The sequence below is a fragment of the Nyctereutes procyonoides genome, unplaced genomic scaffold (genome assembly GCF_905146905.1).
Source record: "Nyctereutes procyonoides isolate TBG_1078 unplaced genomic scaffold, NYPRO_anot_genome, whole genome shotgun sequence".
NCBI classification, from domain to species: Eukaryota; Metazoa; Chordata; class Mammalia; order Carnivora; family Canidae; genus Nyctereutes; species Nyctereutes procyonoides.
In genome coordinates this window covers 7,865,008-7,881,787 of record NW_026575155.1, presented here as the reverse complement: position 1 = coordinate 7,881,787, position 16,780 = coordinate 7,865,008, and the positions used below count along the sequence as shown (strand labels likewise).

Below are 16,780 nucleotides of genomic sequence, written 5' to 3'. Positions count from 1 at the left end.
TTCCGCAAGTTTTAGCCTTGGACCATATCTTCTCTCTTTCAGCATGCTCTCCATGGGTGATCTCTGTCATAAATTTCTAATTTAATTCCATTATTAAAGAACAAAATCCATATGACTTCACCTTTTTTTTAATTATTGAGACTTATTTTATGATCCTACATATGACCTATCTTAATGAATATTCCATGTGCAAATTTTAAAAATGAGTATTCTGTTATTGTTATGGAGCATTTTTAAATAAATGTTAATTATATCACCTTGTTGACATATTGCTCAAGTTCTTTATGTTTATTGATATTCTCTCCCACCAGTTACAGAGAAAGGAGTGTTGTCTTAAACTGTAATTATGGATTTATCTGTTTGTCCTTTCAGTTAAGTTTTTGCTTTATGTATTTTGAAGCTTGATTGTTGATGAATAAACACTTGGAATTGTTATTTCTTCTTGAAAAATTGATCACTTTATCATTATGAACTCCCCTTTATCTTTGGTAATATTCCTTGTTCCAAAGTCTGATTTGTCTGATGTTAATATAGCCAATTCAGTTTTCACTGTATTTGTGAAAGTTAGCATGGTGTATGTTTAAAATCCTTTTACTCTTAACCTATTTGTGTCTTTGTACATAAAGAGAGTTTACTGTAGAAAGCACATGGTGCAATCTTGCATTTTTATCCAGTCTGACAATCTCTGCCTTTTAGTTGGGGTGTGTAGAACATTTATATTTAATGCAATTATCCATGTGCTAGAATTTTCGTTTACCATCTTCCTTTTTTATTTCTATTTTTCCTATCTGTTTTTTATTCTTTTCCCCCTCTTTTACTTCCTTCTTTTGATTAATTGAAACTATTTGTGATTTAGTTTATCTCCATTACTAGAGAGTAGTAAAAAAGGTGGAAATCAATCTGGTGAGTATGATGTCATGAAAGCCAACATAAAGAATATTTCAATAAGAATAATCAACTATGTTAAATGCCTCTTAGAGCTTGAATATAAACAGAAAACAATGACCACAGAATTTAGCAATATGAAGATCAAACTGATGATCTTGATAGGAATGACCACGGTGAACCAATGGGTTGTAAACCCAATCTAAATGAGATGCATAAAGAATAAAAGATGAATAAGTAGAGACAGGTTATCATGGACAACTGAAAACATTTTGCTGTAAAAAGGAGCAGAGAGAATGTGGTGGTGATTAGAAAAGGATGTAGTATCAATGCGGACTGTTTTTAAGAAGATAAATATAAGAATATGTTTGCATTTGATCTTAGCCAAAAGGCTGAGAAGCGATTAAGAATATGTTTGAATGCTGATGAAAATGACCCTGCAAAGAAAGAGATTGATAGGTTTATGTTAGAGGAGAGAGAAGAAGAAGAAAAAAGAGATAACATAATGAAGAGACCAAATTTTTGTAGGAAAAGATCAATTGTCATTTGTGAAAAGAAAAGCAAATGTGTGTTACAGACATCAGATCAGCTGGTTATTTATTTATTTTTATTTTCCAAGTTCCTCTTCCTATTCTTTCATGTTTTCAAAGATGAATGAGCATAGATCATTAGCAAAGGATATATGTGTGTAGAAATTGTGTAACAAAAGGAGTTATAGGGGATCCCTGGGTGGCGCAGCGGTTTGGCGCCTGCCTTTGGCCCAGGGCCCGATGCTGGAGACCCAGGTTCGAATCCCACATCAGGCTCCTGGTGCATGGAGCCTGCTTCTCCCTCTGCCTGTGTCTCTGCCTCTCTCTCTCTCTGTGTGTGACTATCATAAATAAATAAAAATTTTAAAAAATTTAAAAAAAGGAGTTATAAATCACAGGGCTTGAAGGTAGAAGTTAGTTCCAGATGAAGGAAGGAATCAGTTTTCTTAGAAGTGGTATCATTCAAGCTAAGTGTTGAAAAAAATGGGTAGAATTTGAGTAAGTACACATTCATTTATTCATTCATATTTAGGAAGAGATTATAACCACTATGATGTTTGCCATAAACAAGATGGGGCCGTTGCCCTTAGGAACTGCTAGTCAAAACTAGGAAACGGTTTTCCAGTCAAAAGAAAAACTAAAAATAGAGGGAGGATAATAAATGAGAAATAAGGGTAAATGGGCAAGCGATAGCCAAATTATGGAAGACCATAGGTAGAAGCCTAAGAAATGATGAGTTACTGAAGATTTTCTAGCGGAGGCCTGAAGAGATTGAGCTTTACAAAGGGCTACTCATCAGAGTTTGTCTATTGTAGGGAAGCCAGAAAGCCAGAAGGCAGAGAGTGCAGGATCTCATACCTATAAAGAGTCTTAAATGGAAACTTCTGACATTATCTCTAGATAGGCTTATATGTAATCATAGTAATACATTATTAGAATTGAGAGAGGGCAATGTTTAGCCGCCTGATTTTAAATGTTTGTCCTAATACTGGTCCACACAAACTGTAATACCTCTGTCCTTTTATCAATCTTATGAGTGAGACAATTATATTAAACTCAGATTTTTATATTAAAAAGATTAATTCATTAAATGGAAATGGTTAAAATGTTTTACCACTTGGGGAACTTGTGTGTGTGTGTGTGTGTGTGTGTGTTAAATACCAGAATCTTTAAAGAAATGGAATTGATAAAGACTCAACTACTGAGAGGCTCTGCTTGCAAACAGAGCATTCTTACCTTTCATAAACTTATAACCGCTTTCTTAATTCTATAGTACTTTATAGTATGCTAAGAAGCATAAGCGATCAAATAGATGGTAAATTATTACAATTCTTTTATTAATGTCAACTTTTGTCTTATCATATTAGCAATGGTCAATATTGTATCTCATTCTGCCTTTGAAGACACTCTGTGCCAATTAATATTCCCAGTTCATTGACATTTGTAAAGGTTTTCAAAATAAACAATTTGACATAGTTTAATTTCAATGCTTTGAAATTCTACTAAGATTAATAGAACTAAAGAAAAACATACAAAATTCTTAACAAACACAAGGTGATTACTAAATGAAACTGTCATGAAAAGTAACAGAGTAATTGAGTTTGAGTTACTGGTAAGTGAACCCTGTATATAAACAAAATAAGAACATATACTAAGTAATTTTGAGAATAGAAACGAATGTCCCCAAAACACATGAATCCATAGCCTTCATTTTCTGCTTTCTTCACTGGACTTGACTAGCATAGGAATGGAGTAGTTGAGCACCTATGCAGAATTTTGTGAAGAGAACTACAAATGTATGAAGTTTCCTGACTCAGAAAATCTTCCTTGCTATTTCTCCATTAAAGGTTAATCTTTTGGTTAAGTATTAGTCTGTTTTTTCTTCTTTTTAAAAATCCAAATATTTCTGGGTATTTGCCTGACCATAAGAAGTGATATCCAAAGCTTAGAAAAAGAAAGAAAGAGGGATGCCTGAGTGGCTCAGCGATTTGGCGCCTGCCTTCGGCCCAGGTGTGATCCTGGAGACCTGGGATCAAGTCCCATGTCAGGCTCCCTGTGTGGAGCCTGCTTCTCTCTCTCTGCCTCTCTCTCTGCCTGTGTCTCTGCACCCCCCTCCCTCTCATTAATAAATAAATAAAATCTTTTTAAAAAGAAAGAAGAAAAAGAAAGAAAGAAAGAAAGAAAGAAAGAAAGAAAGAAAGAAAGAAAGAAAAGAAACCTCATCAGCCAGGATCCTGGATTTGCAATTGGGATATGGTAATTGTGTGGGCTTTAGCTTGAGTTAGCTTGATTTAACTTTATATATATATTTATATTTATATATATATTTATATATAAATTTTGTTAGAATGAGGTATATTTTGAACCATAAATATGAGAAGGATCTGTGTATTTGCTGTGGGACTAAGGAGTAGAATGTTGTGGACATCTGTGGTTTTTATCTGTCCCAATATTTCCTTTAGGGAATTGCTCCTTTTCCATAGAAATGATGTCCTTATGGATAGAAGGACAACCCCAGCATGACCGGCGTAGGATTGAGCAACTAATATGGACCCTGATGATCAAAGTTTCCCATTATTCTAACCAAAAACTCTGGTTCAAGTCTAAATCCTTCCCTGGTATTCTTCTAGATAAACTGGAACAAAATATCAATTTCAGAGGTCAGGAGATCCCAGATAAAAACAGAAATAGGGGAATAAAGTGCTGACCTAAGAAACTTTGGAAATGGGTAGAGTCTGTAAGATTAAAAGCCAGAGGAATGTACATAGACACAGCACTGCATTCTATATAATGAAGTTATTTCACATAAGGGAACAAGTTAATGACTTTCAAAACACTATCTATGTATATTGGAATTGGACAGTTAAGTAAATGGATAGCATGTGGAGAGAGTTGAGTTTCTTACTTTTGGGGTGGGAAGTTACAGATAAGAAATAAGAGGAGGCTACAATAATCTATGTAGTAATGGAATAGAGTTGGAGACATCAGTATGAACTCATATTTAGCTTAAAACAGATACCGATGGTTATGTGTGTATAAATATTTGTAGGTAGGTGTATAGACACAAGTTAGTATACACACATATTCCTCTTACTCTGTCAACTAAGAGACCAGAAGCAATGGCCATCCAGATCTTGGTTTATAGTAACATTCTCCAATAAAAGGGACCATGGCTCCTTGGAGAAATGCTGATTCTAAGACAGGGGCAGAAAATATACAAGATGATCCTGGAACATCTTGTAGTGCCAGAAAGTAAGGAAGTACTCAAAACCAAACCAAAACAAAAACAAAAAACAACTCACATTGTTGGGGTTATGTCAAACTGAAAGAGTTCTCAATGTCCAAACCTGGAAAAATTTGAGCAACAAAATTTGAAACACAGTTTTGGGTTATAACTCAATGTACAAAGTAAATATCAATAAGCCCATCCTGTTGTAAATAAATGATTGCATAAATAAATAAATGGGGGAGAACAGGCAAATCTCTTGTGAAGGAATTTAAAGTAATTTATACAGAATGAGGTATACCTTCAAGATGACAAAGTATAACTCCTCACTCTTTAAGTATGGACTGTGCACAGAAACTTTCTTCCAAAGAGGACAGTATGGAAAGGGAGACAAAAAGTAACTTTACGGTGTAGGAATCTGACAAACATTACCTCAGATGATCCAAGTTAACATCCACAGTAATAAGTCATATTGATACCTTTAGTGTACCTTTGATATTATGTAATGAGAATGGCATTTAGCTCCCCAAAACCCATAGCCCCAGTGTAATCATGAGGAGAACATCATACAAATCCTACAAAATACCTGAACAATACTCCTCAGAATTGTCAAAGTCATCAAAAACAAAGTCCTAGAAACTGTTACAACCAAGAGGAACATAAAGATACAGCAGCTAAATGTAAATGTAGGATCCTAGATGGGATCCATAAAAGGGACATTAAAGAAAAACTGGGGAAATCTGAAAAAGGTATGCACTTCAGTTAAAAAGAATGCATCAATATTGGTTCATAAATTGTGACCAATATTCATACTCATACTCAGATTAGATATTAGTGATAGGGGAAACTGGGTATGGGGCATATAGGAACTCTCCGTGCTATCTTTTCTTTTCTTTTTAAGATTTATTTATTTGAAAGAGAGGAGTGGGGAGGAAGAGGAAGAGAATCTCAAGCAGACTTCCCACTGAGTGCAGAGCCTGATGCAGGGCTCCATCTCATGACCCTGAGATCATGACCTGAGCTGAAACCAAGAGTCAGATGCTCAACCGACTGAGACACCCAGGTGCCCCTCTCTGTGCTATCTTTACAATATTTTTACATATCTTAAAATAAGATTTGTTCTAAAATTAAAAGTTCATTAAAATAAAATTCAAGAGTTACTAAAAAAAAAAAAAGAAAAGAAAAGAAGAGAAACCTGCACCAACCAAGCCAGCTCTCCTTCCAGCACTACCTGGAACCAGGAACTGGCTCACTGATTCAGAAGATCCTGGGACCTGTACAGTCCTTTTTGATCATCATAGTTTCTACAGACTTCCTGCTTCCTGCCCTGGGTCCCCTAGCTCTGATCCTTGGATCTGATTGGGTTACCCTTCTTGAACCCACACCTTCACAAGACCCTACTGAGAGGCCCTCTTCACTTTCACATCATCATCTGCAGGTACCACCAGGCATCCCAGGCAAGACTCTAGCCTAATGTGAAACTTCACTCAAAGCCAGTGAACACTTAGGAAGACCGTGTTTTAACACAGCTGCTTCCATTCCCCTCTGCTTCTGCCCATTTTAGTAGGCGGAGCTATTTGAAGGAGGAGCTACTTTTCTGCATGAGACAATAAAAGGACTGACCAAAGAAATAAGACTTAAAGCATTCACAGACTCTGAAGACTTAGAACATTCTCAGATTCTGATGCCCCAACATTCCTGTGCCCTTCCGCAAAGGCAATGAACAAGATCCTTTTTGCAAATAGCTTTTCAAGAGCTGAAAATCATGCATTTGACCCATAAAACTTGTTCTGGCCCTAGCTGCATATCCTAGGGTTATCCCTTTCCTTTTCTCTATCTCTACTGCCTTTGCTTCTATACATCAATGCATCAACTTAGTACTACAAAGACCCTGGGGAAAACAGATAAAGGAGACATTATCTGAGGGCGCAGGTAGAGAGATAAACCTGTGAAGAGAAAATGTGCACCACTCCAAGAAGAATGTTCAAAATAAGCAAGACAATAGCCAGAGAGTCTTTGTTGGAGCCCATATCCACGGGTCAGCATCGTGTTGCTGCTGCTGTGGTGTCAGGAGGCCTTAGTCAAGGGAGGATGAAGAGAAATCAGAAAAAGTATAGACTTTATCTGGAAAACAGCCAAAAGACACCTGGAAAGAGCCAAAGGAAGGGTGAGTAAAGAAAAAAGGAAATAGGACATGGGACATATTTAGTGAGTGCCATAACAAATTGCCACAAACTTGGTGACTCCAAATAACAGAAATTTATCCTCTTGTGGTTGTGAAGGGCAGAAGTCTCAAATCAAGGTGTTGGCAAGGCTGTACTCCCTCCAGAGGCCCTAGGAGAGACTACTTCCTTGCCTCTTTCAACTTCTGGTGGCCACAGACATTCCTTGGCTTGTGGCTGTCACTCCAACCTCTGCCTCCATCTCCTACGGCCATCCCTTCTTTTCTATGTCTGTGTCTTCTCTTCTTCTTATTCTTACAGAGATATTTCTCATTGGATTTAAAGCCCACCTGGGTAATCCAGATGATCTCATCTCAAGCTGCCTGTCTGTACTTAGTTATATCCTTTCTCCAAATAAGTTCACAGTCAAAGGGCCATGGACATCTTTTGGGGGAGCCACCACACAAAATACTACACAGAATTTAGGAGAAAGGGTTGAAATAACTAGCTCTCGGGGCACCTGGGTGGCTCAGTGGTTGAGAGTCTGCTTTCCACTCAGGTCATGATCCTGGGATCCTGGGATCGAGTCCCACATCGGGCTCCCCATAGGGAGCCTGCTTTTCCATCTGCCTGTCTCTGCCTCTCTGTGTGTGTCTCTCATGAATGAATAAATAAAGTCTTAAAAAAAGAATGAACTTGAAATAATTACTTCTCATGAGTATGAAAAACAAATGCCCCAAAGTGAGGTTGTTTGATGTTTGATGGTGAACATGTATGTTTTCATACATTGGACACAGAAAGAATGTGAAGCATTTGTGCTTCACTTGATTTCAACTTGAAAAAATACAGAAGCCCAGACTTCACCACAGACTAACGGAATGAGAATCTCTAGGGGATAAGTCCCAGATGTCAGTATTTTTCAAAGCTTCCCTGGTGATTCTAATGTGTGGCAAGGGCTAAGAATCACTGGGGGCTAGGTGAGACATGAAGGGTTGTGAGTTTTTATGAGGCTCCCAGGCCACCCCCAGAGTAAATAGAAGAGAGCCTTGTCCTTTGTCAAGCCCACTAGCCCAAGCAGAAACGCTTCCATGCCTGGTTCATCAGGCACTTGCCAGCATTCAACTGCAAGAGATGTACCCTAGAACCTGCCCCTCTTGAGCAGGGGTGTATCAATGACATAATGGAGTAGACTCTTGGCTTCACTTGTTACCAGTATCTGTGCAGTCTCCCAGACACACATTCATTCCCCCACACACGTAATTACCCAACCACAAGTGACTCACACCTCTTTCTGTATGAGACCCTTTTCCCCAAATGGGGATATTCAAACCAGCATATAGTGATCTTTGTTAAGAACAGCATAGTTTTCTTAAAGGTGCTATCCCAGATGAAAACTAAATCTCTATCTTAATTATTTCTTTTCTAGTTGGTTTATACAAGGAACTCGATCAGGTGAGAAATACAAGAGTCAACTCATTAAAGTTATCAGATTTATATTAAAAGGAAAATTAGGTCTGCATTTACCTGAAACAACCATACTCTCAGTCAGATAACAAAAAATACATCAGACAGTATTTAAGTTGGAGTACAAATATGCTTTGATTGTTTTTAGTAACACTCTTTTACATGGGTGTCATCAAAGGAAGCACTGGGTTAACCAGAAATGAAGCCAAATTGACTTGCCTTTGAAAAGGAACAAGTAACTCACTATCCTGTAATCACTCCTTGAATCCACTGAAACCATCACTTCAAAGTAACTCCTTGGGCTCCACACCAATTAGTATCAAAGCTACAGGCAATACCTGAGAGAACAATGCCCCATTGTTGAGAATGAGGAAAGGATGACTGGACACTTCTTGAGTTCGTCACTATGACTTAGCAAAAAAGAAACGTGAAGACAAAGTAAAAAATACTTCCAGGTTAATGCATGTTTTGAGTTGGTGGAAAGGGAAAGGGGACCTCAGAAGAATTCTGAGGGATGGTGACTTGAGTGTCTAATGTTCTCAGAGAAGAGCATTAAATAAAGAATATTATGCTTCTTTTTTTTTTTTTCAGAATCCAATGCCTCCCATAAAGTAACCAAAGAATAAATAGTCCATTTATATGGGAAAAAACACAAAGAATAAATCATGACGTGGTGGTCATTAATTCTTTCATATTTTTCTGAATCTTCTTTTAGGACTATGATAGAATTGCAGATCCCTTGCCCTTGAAGTAGGGTATGGTCATGAGACTTGCTTTGGTCAATGAAATGGTGGAAGAAATGACATGTGCAACTTCTAGGCCACAGTGTTTAATGACCTAAACATAATTTGTTATTCTCTTCCACTTCCTCAGGAGTCAACAACATTTCTAATAGTGGATGCTCTACCAGTCTGGCTCCTACAATGAAGAGCAATATCTCTGATCAACCCACACTGGAAATGTAGCCATGAACAAGAAATAAACCTTTATTATCACCTTTATTAAACCTTAAGAAATCTTAAGTCACTAAGATTTTTGTGATGTTATTACCACACCTTTACCTAGCCTGACTAGATTTCTATATATGACATTGAAAGAAAAATATTCAGCTTCATAAAATTCAAGTCAACTGTAAAATACCATTTTGAACATATAAATTAGCAAAAAAAAAGGAACTAAATGACAAAAATCCAATGCTAGCAATACTGAGGATTTAAAAAATAACATTACTGATTATGCAGTTTGATGCAACATTCCTGGAGCATTATCTGATATAATCTAACAAAAGTCAAAAATACATCTTTAACCCAGTAATTTCCTTGTAGGAATTTATTTTGTGGAAATAGTTTGAAGAAATTGTTGAAAATTATTTATAGAGAATGGTTTAGAGCAGCTTTAGTCATAATGGTCAAAATGCCCAACAATTAGATAAGGTTAAGTAAACTAAAGCAATTTAAAAATTTAATATGTAAATTCCTAAAACCAGTGGAAGAGTATATATGACATACAGTTCAGTGAAAAAGTAGCCCACCTCTACACATGAATTATAACTAAACATACTTTAAGCTCCTATAGAATAAGCAGATCTTTCCACTAGAATTTAATATACCCCATGTGGATAGGAATTTTCTAGATCTTATTTCCTACTACGTTCCAAGTATCCAGAATAATGCTTAGCACATGGAAGACATTCTGTCATATATTTAATGAACTGATTCATCAATTAATTAATTAACCTTCATAAAAACCTTCAAAGTCAAGTATAATGTTATTGTCCCCAAATTATAGCTAAAAATTAATTGTGTTTTTGAGAGGTTTTTTGCTTGGTTGGTTGGGGGAGGGCTTTTCTTCCTTTGCATATTTTTCTATGGTGTTTCAGCATTTTTAAGAATTCTCTCTGAAAAATGAGTGAAAATATCAGTGAGGGTGACAAAATATGAGAGACATCTAACTCTGGGAAATGAACAAGGGGTAGGGGAAGGGGAGGTAGGTGGGGAGTTGGGGTGACTGGGTGATGGGCACTGAGGGGGGCACTTGACGGGATGAGCACCGGGTGTTATGCTATATGTTGGCAAATTGAACTCCAATTAAAAAAAAAAAGAATTCTCTCTGAAGGGATGCCTAATTCTTTAGTTCCCCCTCTCCACTCAACCCCTCCTGAGAACCTCTTCTGTGGTCCTCAATGGGCAGGAAGAGGCTCAGAGGTATACTGGGGCTTAGAAACCAAGCAGGGGGCAGGAGGGAGCTATCTTTAGGCTCTGTGTCTCTTATCTGTGTTCAGGTCCTGGCTCAAGTAGGGTGTTTTTTTTTTTTTTTTAAGATTTTACTCATTTATTCATGAGACACAGAGAGAGAGGCAGAGACATAGGCAGAGGGAGAAGCAGGCTCCCTATGGGGAGCCTGAGGCAGGACTTCAATCCCAGGACCCCGGGACCATGACCCAAGCCAAAGGCAGGCATTCGACCACTGAGCCACCCGGGTGCCCACCAGCAGGGTTTTCAACCCTTCTGAGCCCAAACATAAACATGATGTCTTGGGTGAGAACATGAATATGAGAGAACTTGTAAACCATATAGAGTTATACAAGTTTTGGGGGCTCAGTTTCCTTATTTATCTGCTTCCTAGGATAACTAGAAAAACCCGAGAAAGAATGTACATAGAAGTGCTATGTATATTATAAAGCTCTCTGACAGATTCCACTTTTGGTGAAAGAATCAGGGTAAAAGGGTAGGAAGAGCATGCACTAAAACTTATTGGGGTGGCTGTGGCTCCTATGAGCCTGAGTCGTCTGTCTCCTCCTCCATGCCCAGCATGTGCAGGCAAGTTGTTCATACCCCACTGGTTAGTCCAAACACAGCTTTCCTTCCTGCCAGCCCTTAGACATCAGGTAACACCTACACGTTCAGGGCACATCCAGGACACACCAATGGGGGCTGATGAAAACCCACAGATTGCCCAAGCCTTTTTCCATCAGAGCTCTTCGGGGACACCTGAGGGAGATGAGTGCCAGATGTTCCTTGTATTAATTATCTATTGCTGGGTAACAAATTATCCTAAAACTTAGTAGCTGAAAACAACAAATGTTTATCATTTTACAATTTCTGTTGGTCAGGAATCCAGATGTGGCTTAGCTGAGTGCCTCTGACTCAAGATCCCTCATGAGGTTTCAGTCAAGCTGTCAACCAGGGCTATGGTTTCATCCAAACGCCTGATTGGAGGGGGTTGGGGAGGAGGAGATACATTTTGAGGCTCACTTATTTGGTTGTTGAAAGACCTCACCCTTTCCATATGGCACAGAGCTACCATACGACACGGCAGCTAGATTCTCCAAGGATGAGTGATCCGAGAGAATGGGAGCAGCCAAGATGGAAGATAATCTCCACAGTGGCATCCCATCATTTCTGCCATATTCTATTTGTTAGAAGTCAGTTGATAGGTCCAGCATGCACGGAAGGAGAAGGGATTACCAAAAGACAGGGATCATGAGGGACATCTGGGAGGCTGCCTTCCACTCCCCTTCTTTCTCACATTTCCTCCATAAGGCAGTGCCGATGCCCCCACCAGAAGCCATGCTACCTACCTGGCTCAGGGCACTGAAAATCAGTCCTATCCCCAGAATGCTCTACAATGTCCTAGCAAGTTGGAGAGGTTACATCAGATCTACACACAAGAAGACTCATCTAGAAAACCCCAGCCCAGGCCCACCTCTAACACTGTCTTAGTCCATTCAGGCTGCTATAACAAAGGTAACACAGGCTGGATGACTTTGAAACAACAATTCATTTTTCAAAGTTCTGGAGGCTGGGAAGTCCAAGATCAAAGTGCCAATGGATTTGGTGTCTGGTGAGAGCCTGCTTCTTGCTTCATAGACAATCATCTTCATGCCAAATCCTCATGTGGTTAAAGAGGCAAGGGGACACTCAGGGGTCTCTATTATAAGGGCACTAACCCCATTCATGGGGGCTCCTCTCTCATGACCTAATCAGATCCCAAAGCCCCACTTCCTAACACCGTCACATTGGGCATTAAGTTTCAACATGTGAATTTGTGTGTGTGTGGGGGGGGACACAGTCAGTCTATAGCAAACACACACTGACTTAAAATGATGAATGTGTTAAGGGAAAATAAAGAACAGTGGTTAAGGGTATGCTCTGGAGCCAGACTATTTGGGCTGGAATCTTGATTGTGCCACCTAATTATGTGAAACCTTGTCCAAGTTTCTCACTCTCTCTGAGACTCGGTTTCTTCATCTCTAAAATGGGACCTATCTCATACTAAGGACTAACAAAAACAATAGGTAAAGTACTCAGAACGTGTCTGGCACACAGTAAACTCCCAAGATATGTGTATAGTCTATTCATGCTATTTTTTTTTGTTGTTGTTGAAAATAAAAACAGAAGATCTATCCTGGAAAGAGGATCGGATCCCTAAGAGGGATCATCTTGCCCAAACTTCCCTCTTAGTAGTCATGGACTTCTAAATATGGTATTCAAGTATTTTTTAAAAAAGAAAAAGATTCTCCAAGGAAGGCCAAGTTGTGTGCACTGCATGTTAATGCTTGGCCATCAACACTTTACTCAGGCCATCATGAGCCATGAGAGTGGCAGAAGCACAATAGTGTGCTTTCTGTGTGTCTTTCCTAATCTGCAAAACAGATGCGGCCTGGACAGTCTCTGCTCCAGGCCGTCTTCAGGAGGAATGAAGCCCTACAACTCTGGCACAGGGTTCTGCATTCCCAGGGAACAGGATCCCCATAAATCAGGCCGCTGATTCCAACCTCAAACCCTGAAGCAGAGGGGTTCTTGGCAGAAAGCTCTTATTTTGTCCGCTTATGACTTTTTGTCTAATTACTTAGTCCTGTAAAATCCAATTGGTTGCAACTAGAAAAATGATGATTTTAGCTGTGATGTCTCGTTCACACTGAGCATATGTCTCCTGTCTGCGTCCCTTGGTGACTTTGAAAGCAAGAATAGCAGATTATGGCAAATTCCTCCCAGCAGACTCCAGTCCTAGACAGAAAGCCAAGCAGAGTAGAACATCCAAACCGAGATCACTTAGAAGCTGGGACAGACAAGGGGGCATGAACAGCCTCCAGGCCCTCGCCTGCCAGGGTGCCCACTGAGACCATGAAGCAGCGGGAAACACCTCCCCATGGACTCACCTCCTCAGGGCTGATGAGCCTGACCTCAGCTCTCCAGCTGCTTCACGTCAGGGGAGCTACACCACATCTGGAGCTTTGCCTCTTCATCTTTCGAGAAGCTTGTTCATGGCCTCTGCTTCTCCTTCTCTCCAGGGAATATGCTCTCCCTCTTGTCCTTAGGTTCCCTGCTCCCCAGATGTGGGTGTCTGTAAAACAGCTGGATGGCCTGAAAAAATATCAGCTTGATCCCCATTCCCCGTGGTGCCTAAGGGAGCTTGGCCAGGCTGCTTCACTTCTCTGAACTTCCATTGTCTTCTCCACCAGAAGAGGGAGGCTGAGCAGCAGCTGACCCCTGCGGTCCTCTTTAGCTCTTTTTGCCTCTTCCCTAGGAGGATGGTGGTGGGTCCAAAGCAAAAGCTCCCTGCTGCCCACTGATAATCAGAGAGCAAGGCATTCCTGCAGGAAGATGGGTGTGCCTCGTGGTCTGCTCAAGCCCATCCTCCCCGCCTCCCCACCCCACATCCAGCATGCCAGCGAGACAGGATGGCCCCTTGAGCCCCTTTCCCAGCAGCTGGAGGAATGAGCCTGGTTAGAAGACCCCAGCATGGGAGCGAGGCAGTTTGTCAATAAAAAATAAATAAATACAAAAAAAAATACGTTAAGATCCTCTTATAGGGAGAATACTTGGTAGTGAAGCTTAAATCTGCGTGGTGTGTGTGATGTGCATGTGTGGTATGTAGTGTGGTCTGTGTGGTGTGTATGTGTGATGTGTGTGGTGTGGGGTGTGGGTGTGGGTGTGGGTGTGAGATGTGTGCAGTGTGGTGTGTGTGTGGTGAAGTGTGTGGTATGTGCGATGTGGTGTGTGTATGTGTGATGTGTGCAGTGTGTATAGTGTATGTGTAATATGTTTGCCTGGTGTAGTGTGTGTGTAGTGTGGTATGCAGCGTGTGTGATGTGGTGTGTATGTGTTTGTGTGGTGTGTGTAATGTGTGTGTGTGTGTGTGTGTGTGTGTGTGTGTAGCCAGATCCACCTTTTCAACACCTGTTGACACTAAGGATAAAAGTTTTTTTTTTTTAAGATTTTATTTATTTATTCATGAGACACACACACACAGAGACACACACAGGCAAAGAGAGAAGCGGGCTCCTCGCAGGGAGCCCGATGTGGGACTCGATCCCAGACTCCGGGATCATGCCCTGCTCAGAAGGCAGACGCTCAACCACTGAGCCATCCAGGCATCCCGATAAAAGTTTTTTTATTTGGGATCAGAACATTGGTATAAAGGGCATTTTGGGGGACATTGGTGGAACGTGAATATAGGCTATATATTACATTCAGTATTGTATCAGAGTTCAATTTTCTGAACTTCATAAACATATTGTGATTTAACAATGAGTGTTTTTATTACTAGTATTCAGAGATGAGGGCTCATGGTGCCTGCAACTTATTCTCAAATGTTTCAGCAACTAATGGTAATGACATAATAGGTCTACACAAGGAGCGCTAAAAGCACACGTGGCAATGCCACTCCTGGTAAATGCAGGTCAAGGGCGGACAGACGTGCGCTGTGCTCTTCTCACAGATTTCTACACACTTGAAAAGTTTCCAAATAAAAGGTGAAAAACTAAGGAAAGTAAGAAATTTCAAAAACAAAATGGAGATTTTGAAAACATCCTAGTTCGGGCTTAGAGGCAGCAGGTATGAAGATAGGTGAGAGCCTCTGGTTCATGGCCCTCGTGGGTTTCAGCGCATCACAGTGAGCCGCAGAGCCGAGCCCGCCTTGCACAGCTGTGTTTTGCTGGAGAGAGCCCAGGAAGGGAGACCACTGTCAGTGGGTAAGAAAGACAGGCCCTGGGCCATTACCCCATGGAAATCAAAGGCCCCCCCAAACGCAGGAGGCCACCAAGAGGGGCAGCACTTCAGCCCTGGAGGTGAGGGGACTTACTTCCCAAGACATCTGATCTGACTCGTTGGAGTTTCAAATGAGGCTGCTACTCACCAAAATCTCCCTCTCTCCTCACCAAGCATCAGCACCTTCTTTCCTTCTTTAACCTCCGATTTGCTTTGCAGTGATTGATAAGGAGGAGGCTGGCAGTGGGCTGCCCCCAGAGGCAGGAGGGCTGGGCCCTTGGCCACCCATGCCACGTGACCCCAAGTCAACAAGTCTGCTCAGGAGACCTCGGTTCAACAGACACCACCGAGATCCAAGATTAGAAGGGGTGATACAACCACAGGTCTTTGGGGTATCATTGCCTTTTTCAAATCTTTGTGACTGTCCCCATAGAGGAATACCATTATGATCACAAAAGCGTGGGCATCTGCTGCCCCACTGTACAGAAGGAGGATGCTTGTAGTCATCTTGGGTTGGGGGAGCGCACAAAAAGAGGACTTGGAGGACAAAAGCATTCCTCTTTCCAAACATTGCTCCCCCCCGGTTACCAAGCAGCAGCACCTGCTCAGCCCATGAGGCTCTAGAATCTTCTGCCCCTCTGCCATTGCTTCAATTTCATCTCCACTTCCCCTGATTTTCAGGCCTCCTCTGAGTCTACTTTGAGTAAAAATAGCCAAGGGCCAAGCTGGGACTTCAGTGTCCACTTGCCTGTGCCTCTTGCTTGGAAGTACCAGCCGGGCCCTTCCAGCTCCAAAGGTCCCAGATGCCAGGAGTGGTTTCTCCAAGGGACCACAAGAGGGAGACAGCTTTCTCTGCCAGGACGAAGAGCTGGCAAGCCAGTGTACCCAACCGTGTGCCCCCAACAAGTGCTTGGAAAGAGATCATTTAAGAAGGCATGCATAAGGGAAATCAGCCGGCATACATCCCTAGAAGTCATGACGCCAAGAAAAAAATCCCTCCCACCATGTTCTCTCCCATTCCCTGGCAATATATGAAGTCTCCAGAGTACACAGACCTTTTGGGTTAATTAATGGATCCATTGGAGATTTCCGACTCCTACCCTTTCCATTTTGAATTTGGACTGACCCCAATCCTAATTCCCTTTCCTGCTTTTCCCTCTCCCCTTCCTAATCTGGGTAAACTGCACAGTCCCACTGACATGCTAGCACGGCATTCAGTGACAGAAAGAGAATCCTAGTAGACCCCTATCACTTCTCCACCCTGGTCCTCCCTCTCTTGAACCACACACCTCTCTTCCTTGCCTCCATCTGGTTTGCCTGTACTGGAGCTTCAAGGACCCCATCCACCGCTCACCCTACCAGTGAGCCCCAGGGAGTCTTCTCCTCACCCATCCCTGCCCTTAGGAGGCCAGGTGTGTCCCTGACCCCATCAGCACCTCCTGCCCACTGCTTGGCCCCTTGCTGGTGTGCTCTGCACATCATTTACTCTCACTTTACATCCTCTGCCTTCCACTCACCCCA

General features: G+C 41.3%; 1 protein-coding gene across 1 annotated transcript in view; it reads right to left on the bottom strand.

Moving 5' to 3' along the window:
• KCNE2 (potassium voltage-gated channel subfamily E regulatory subunit 2) overlaps window positions 1-13,819 on the bottom strand; it is a 112,701-nt gene extending 98,882 nt beyond the window's left edge. Inside the window, exon 1 of the mRNA XM_055313736.1 lies at window positions 13,429-13,819. The gene's annotated coding sequence lies outside the window, so the exon portion shown is untranslated. The remainder of the gene's footprint in view (window positions 1-13,428) is intronic.
• Window positions 13,820-16,780: the final 2,961 nt, after the last annotated feature.